This window comes from Macaca thibetana, chromosome X, assembly GCF_024542745.1.
Source record: "Macaca thibetana thibetana isolate TM-01 chromosome X, ASM2454274v1, whole genome shotgun sequence".
Classification (NCBI taxonomy): domain Eukaryota; kingdom Metazoa; phylum Chordata; class Mammalia; order Primates; family Cercopithecidae; genus Macaca; species Macaca thibetana.
The window spans coordinates 27,137,086-27,143,669 of record NC_065598.1 but is presented as its reverse complement, the minus strand read 5'-3'; the positions used below and the strand labels follow the sequence as shown (position 1 = coordinate 27,143,669).

The 6,584-nt window shown below is 32.6% G+C and overlaps 1 pseudogene; it reads left to right on the top strand.

Moving 5' to 3' along the window:
- The first annotated feature begins 211 nt into the window (after nt 1–211).
- LOC126945726 (protein tyrosine phosphatase type IVA 1-like) lies at nt 212–753 on the top strand (annotated as a pseudogene).
- Nucleotides 754–6,584: the final 5,831 nt, after the last annotated feature.

The following is a 6,584-nucleotide window of genomic DNA, read 5'->3' as shown; positions in this document are numbered from 1 at the left end:
GACTGGGATAAGGGTAAAACTGAGTTCATTTATTGTCCATTGATTCAGTGTCACTGTATCGTAATATTGATGTTTTTGATTGGAGGCCCCTTTTATTTCCTACTACTACTAGCTTCATATTCAACTCACTGAAAATTTTAACTGGAGTATTTTGAAGTAGATTTATGTTCCTTTATATCCTTTCTGTCTTATTTTTAAAAATTACATCAACATGGCTGGAATGAACCTCCGTGCTTCTGTGGACATTGGATATAAAAATGTGAGATTTCTTATTATACACAACCCAACCAATACCTACTTTAATAGATTCTTACAGGAACTTAAGCAGAATGGAGTTACCACCGTAGTGAGAGTATGAGAAGCGACTTACAACATTGCTCTTTTGGAGAAGGAAGGCATCCAGATTCCGGACTGGCCTTTTGATGATGGTACAGCACCATCCGGTCAGATAATTGATAAGTGGTTAAAACTTATGAAAAATAAATTTCGTGAAGATCCTGGTTGTTGTATTGCAATTCACTGTGTTGTAGGTTTTGGGCGAGCTCCAGTTGCTAGTTGCCCTAGCTTTAATTGAAGGTGGAATGAAATATGAACATGTAGTACAGTTCATCAGATAAAAGTGACATGGAGCTTTTAACATTAAACAACTTTTGTATTTGGAGAAATATTGTCTTAAAATATGCTTACACCTTAGAAATCCCAGAAATAACTGTTTCCTTCAGTAAAGTGTCATGGGGCTTCCTAATGCTATAGTCTTGAGAGTGAAACTTGAGATTGAACCTTATTCATTTTATACATTAGCTAATATGGAGGCTTGGTGAATACTAAGTCTAATGAAGCTTATATAAGAACCTTGAAAAGCAGTTTTAGCAGCTCCCAAGCCTGTCAGATTTGGAACCTCTGTATTTGATGTTATTTTGACAATAAAAATTTCTAGCTCTTCAATATTTAAAAGGTGTTTTTCATTTGTATCAACTGTATCTTATCAAGATATAAAACATTTAGAGAAGTGAGGTGCCAAAATACCCAGAAGAATACTCATGTACTTTTAGTCTCATAGAGACCTTAGGTGATTTACTCCTTCAGTCATTTAAACATTAAAGGGAGGACCCATATGGCCTCCTGCTCACTTTGTGTTTGTATTTTGCACATTCAAATTGATATATAGAAGGGTTTGTACAACCATTGATTTTGATGCATTTCTAGAATGTCTTAGGTGATTAATTTGTTCCTATAAATTTCGTTTTTGTTCTGTTATAAAAATTTCCATTCTGAAAAAAATCACATTATCTCTGGTTGATAGTTCAATCTGCATTGCACAGATGCACCTGTCTTTAAAGTCTCCAGACAAAACAGACTTACATTTAATTTGAAGTTTGCACTTTGGGGTGCAACTTACAGAGAGGGGCTGAGAAAATAATAGGAGGGTACTACTAAATATTTCTAGTAAAATATTTTCTTTGTCATATATAGCAACTATTTTAGTACATGTTTTAAATTTAGTAACTATTTTTAAATTGTGAAATACTTCGTTATTGTAGCTACAAATCTTATAGTAACTATTCTGGAAATCCTGTAATGTTTTATTCTATACCTATTAGAAGTTATTTACCAAGTATTACTTGTATTGGAACTGAATTAACTTGTATTCATTTATTTAATATAATAAGGAGAAGAGTAATAAATTAATATCACACAGTATTTGTTTCAAATAAATATCAATATTCATAATAATTCTCTTTAAAGTGATATCTCATCATGTTGCTACCAATATTAGTAGGACAGCCAATGAGATATTCTACAATGAATATTTTTGTAAAAAAAAGGAAGTCTCACTTTACTAGTTGAAATATTATTTGTATATTGAATACTTTCTAAACCCTAAGCCAAGAGAAAAACCCCAGAACCTCAAGGGAGGATACAATCATGTACTGACCTTCACACAGTAACAGTCTTATAAAGCATTAATACAACTTAGTGAAACTGCAACTACAGCAATAAGTGTAAACAACCTCAGGAGCACAAAAGTGGAACTTAGCCATCACTCCTTATGGTAAAAAGAGTAATCAGACAGTATTTACAGAAAAGGACAATACCAAGAAAGGATAGCATAGTATGTAAAAATATCGCTCCTATTGTTCATTTTCCTTTGATAGAAATATTATTCTACCCTCTTAGCAGGGTATCCCAGTCATTGAAGTATATTTTCCTGCTTTATGAATTTGTCCTTGGCCATATGTTTTGCTTTAGCCAATGGAATATTAGTTGACATGATGTAAGCAAATCTTTGAAATGTTCTAACAAAGTTTGGCTTGTCTTTCTTGACACTTCTGCCGTCTGCATGAGAAAAAATACCCTAGGTATCTGCTGTCCCTCTAGCTGGAGTTGCAGAATCAGACATGGGAAGCCTAATTAAACTTGGCCTATTACCTAGAACCAACTCCAACTGAGCTACAAGCTACTAGCTAAGCCAATCCTAGATGAGTCAAAGCCTACATCACTGAGAAATTGAAACTTTTTGCTAGGAAGCACAATTGCAGCAATAGCTAAGTAGTACAGTTAGCCTTTCAACAACTTGAATAAGATTGTAAAATGCAGAAATAATAATTTATGAACATTTTGAAAATCCCAGATTAGATTAATTTATTGTACTTTTTTATTCCTAAAATTTAAAGTATGAAAGGACTTAGTATACTTTAATACAAAGTTGGCATATATTTGAACATATTTGAAATTGTTTTCTAAAGGTAGAAGGTCATGTCTCAGTTTTCATTGTATGTCAACACTTCACACAGTGCCTGATATAAAGTAATGACTCGAACTTCATTGAAATAAACTAATCTGGACACTCTAAAACAATAATCTGTAATTGAGCTTTAATTTAAATTGATAATTCAACTTAATCCAGTATAAAATCTCTGAACTCAGATTTAATTTTTTTTTGGTCCATGCTATGGTAAGCAGGATTTTGTTTAGTTTTGTTTTAATGTCAGGACCAAAATGCTTGCCAAACTATAGTGTCTGAACTGAAGTTTTGTTAATATTACTCAAAATCAGAACACACTATGATAAATTACTCTACCCACATATAGTTTAAAAGAACTAAACATAGGATTTCCTGGTGCGTTTTTCTTCAATCTTTTTTCTTCCTTTTCAACCAGAATGTAAAGTGACATGGTTTCCACCTAATATAGGTTCCATATTTAATGACAAACTAAAAGCTGCTCATATGTTTTTCTTCTTGAAGGCAAGTAAGCAATGTATAGCAATGTAAAAGTAAAAATTACTCCCAATTGATTCTAATGGTGGTAAAGTATGAAAATATACATAAATGCTATATTTTTCACCCAAATTAACATCAAGACTACAAATTGATACCAATGCAATAAACAACTGGACAAAATGCAAATTGTAAGAGTTTATTGTATATACCTTCTTGCTGTGATAGACTTAGCTGTCTTATTGCAAATTTTTCATAATCTATTTTAACAATAAAAATTATGAATAATTCATTTAAAATAATGCCTAGATTTCAAATTTACTTCTGCTTGAAACATCCATATACTATAATTGAACATTTGATACACCTTAAGACTTTAAAATTTCAATTATTTTCTCCTTTCCTTATCTATCTTGGATTCCTGTAGACACTAAATTTGTTTGGTCTTTTTCTGATATGCTAAACTGATGTTTCCTTCTGAATACAAATATTCAAGTTTCCAGAATTAAATACCAACTTGTATCAGCTGTGCTATTCTTCCAAAATGTTTAATTGAAAGGTTATGTTGAAATTCAAATTTCAAGGGCAGGTAAGAACTCTTTCTGAATTTAATAAAAAGGTATACAAGTAAACCAAAATCACTGATGCGTTACATCATCCAGAAATATATATGGAAGTATCTAAGAAAACATATTTTTAATATATTTGGCTTGGTGTTCATGTTTGTGTGTATTTGTGAGTTTGAGTTGGAGCTTGTGTTACATAGGAAGTTAAAAACAGTAATTTCAACTACATTTTATCAAAGTATCTTCTCTTTTTGTAGATCTATCAAAGTTGCAGTAAATTTGCTCCAATCAGAGGCTATTTTATAAGATACGATGATGTAACGATGGTTCAATTGTTGAAGCTATGATGATCAATCTGCTATTTGGAGAAACACAAGTATATATTAAGCTTTGAAAAACTTTATGATTCTCCACTTTTATCCATGATTTCTAACTTTCCAAATACAATATCAAAGGTACAGAATATATACTTATTTAGATTTGTAACAAAAACCTTTTAATAACTGTTTTTTTCTAACAACACTTGTACCCATGTAACTACAGAAGTATATCACATAAGCATTACTATTAAAAATACAAAAAAAATAGCTGGGCATGGTGGTGCGTGCCTATGGTCTCAGGTACTGGGGAGGCTGAGGTGGGAGAATAACCTGAGCCCAGGCAGTGGAGATTGCAGTGAGTCAGTGAGTTGAGATTGTACCACTACACTTCAGCCTGGGTGACAGGGCAAAATCATCTCAAAAAAAAAAAGAAGAAGAAGGAAAAAGAGGAAAAAGAGGAAGAAGGAGGAGAAGGAAAGGAAGAGGAGGAGGAGGAGGAGGAGGAAGAGGAAGAAGAAGAAGAAGAAGAAGAAGAAGAAGAAGAAGAAGAAGAAGAAGAAGAAGAAGAAGAAGAAGAAGAAGAAGAAGAAGAAAAAGAAGAAGAAGAAGAAGAAGAGTAGTGAGGAATTCTGGAGTTATATATTCTTTTTCTGATATTTTATTATTTCAGAACAATAATTGTGTTGAATTAAATTTAAGTTTAATATCTTCAAAGTTGGTTTTGAAAATTTGTAAACCCTTCTGATTGAGTCATTAGCTGCTATTTTATCCTGATATAACTCCATTATGTTCAAGATTATTTACAAGTATAAGTAACTTTGGGACAGATAACTTTCCCTTCCTCTCTCTCTCTCTCTCTCTCGCTCTCTCTCTCACTTTCACACACAAACACACACACACACACGCACACACACAAATGACTTCCTTACAATATTTTTGCCAATTCATAACACGTCATAATGATCTATCGTTAGATGGCTTTATTGCAGTACTTTACATGTATATAATATGCTGTAGCACAAAGGCGGTTTCAATGTTATGTCTTTTTTATTTTTCAACTATACAATTCCCTATTTATAATACATGAGTTGCAGAGCTAGCGTCACTTTGAGGAACATAAACTTTCCTACTACTTCTTTGGCAAGTTTAAATGCTATGATCAAAGCCAGCAGCTATTCTTCTTTATTAAAATGTATAAAGGCCCTATCTGTTTCCATGTAGGTGCTTGCTAAATTAATCTTGGTTTTATTGAGTGCCAAAATATGAATATGTTAGTGTCTCTCCATATTGGCATGTTATACAGGGACTAGGTATAGTTCTTCCGGAGGAAAAGTGAAATGTAATTTTGGTAGAACTATCAATTTAGGAAATTAAGTCAGATATAAAACTAATGTAAATTTGTGTTTGGTGCAGTTTGCTTTATTGAAAACATGGATGCAATGATCAATTGAGCGAAAGTAATGGTTGTACCCTGCAATATCACTTGCCTATTACCGCAACTACCAAATACCTTAACAGAAGGATAAAATATAAGCAATATCACTGTGAAGCTCTTTAATGCTTTGTGGTGTGAGTTTTGCATAAATTAGGATGAATCTATTTATAAAGGATAGGTCAGTCTGCCTCCATATCTATACTGAATTCTATATTTGTCTTGTGGATTAAGTATCAAAAAGCACTTGCTAATCAAAGTGTAAATTAACATAAGTCCCTGAGAAGCCATCATATTACATACGAATAGTTGAATTGATGTGCACTCCCCTCTTCAGGGCTTCAACTTTTTTCAATTTTTAATTTTTAATTTTTTGAGGTACATAGTAGGTATATGTATTTACAGGGCATATGAGATGTTTTGATATGGGTATGCAATGTGTAACAATTACATCATGTAAAATAAGTGTCCATCCCCTCAAGTATTTATCCTTTATGTTACAGACAATCCAAATATATTATTTTAGTTATTTTAAAATATATGATTAAATTATTATTGACTGTAGTCACCCTGTTGTGCTACCAAATACTAGACCTTACTTATTCTTTCTACATTTTTGTATCCATTAACCATCCCCATCTCCCCTCAACCCCCTTAAATACCTTTCCCAGCCTCTAATAACCATCCTTCTACTTTCTACATCCCTGAGTTCAATTGTTTTGATTTACAGATCCCACAAATAAGTGTGAACATGTAAAGTTTGTCTTTCCATGGCTGGTTTATTTCACTTAATATAATGACCTCCAGTTCCATCCATGTTGTTGCAAATGACAAGATCTCATTCTTTTTTTTGGCTGAATAATGCTTCATTGTGTGTGTGTGTGTGTGTGTGTGTGTGTATACACACACATATACATATACACACATTTTCTTTATCCATTCATTTGTTGATGGACATTTAGGTTACCTCCAAAACTTGGCTATTGTGAATAGTGCTGCAGCAAACACGGGGGTGCAGATATCTCTTCAATTTACTGATGTTGTTT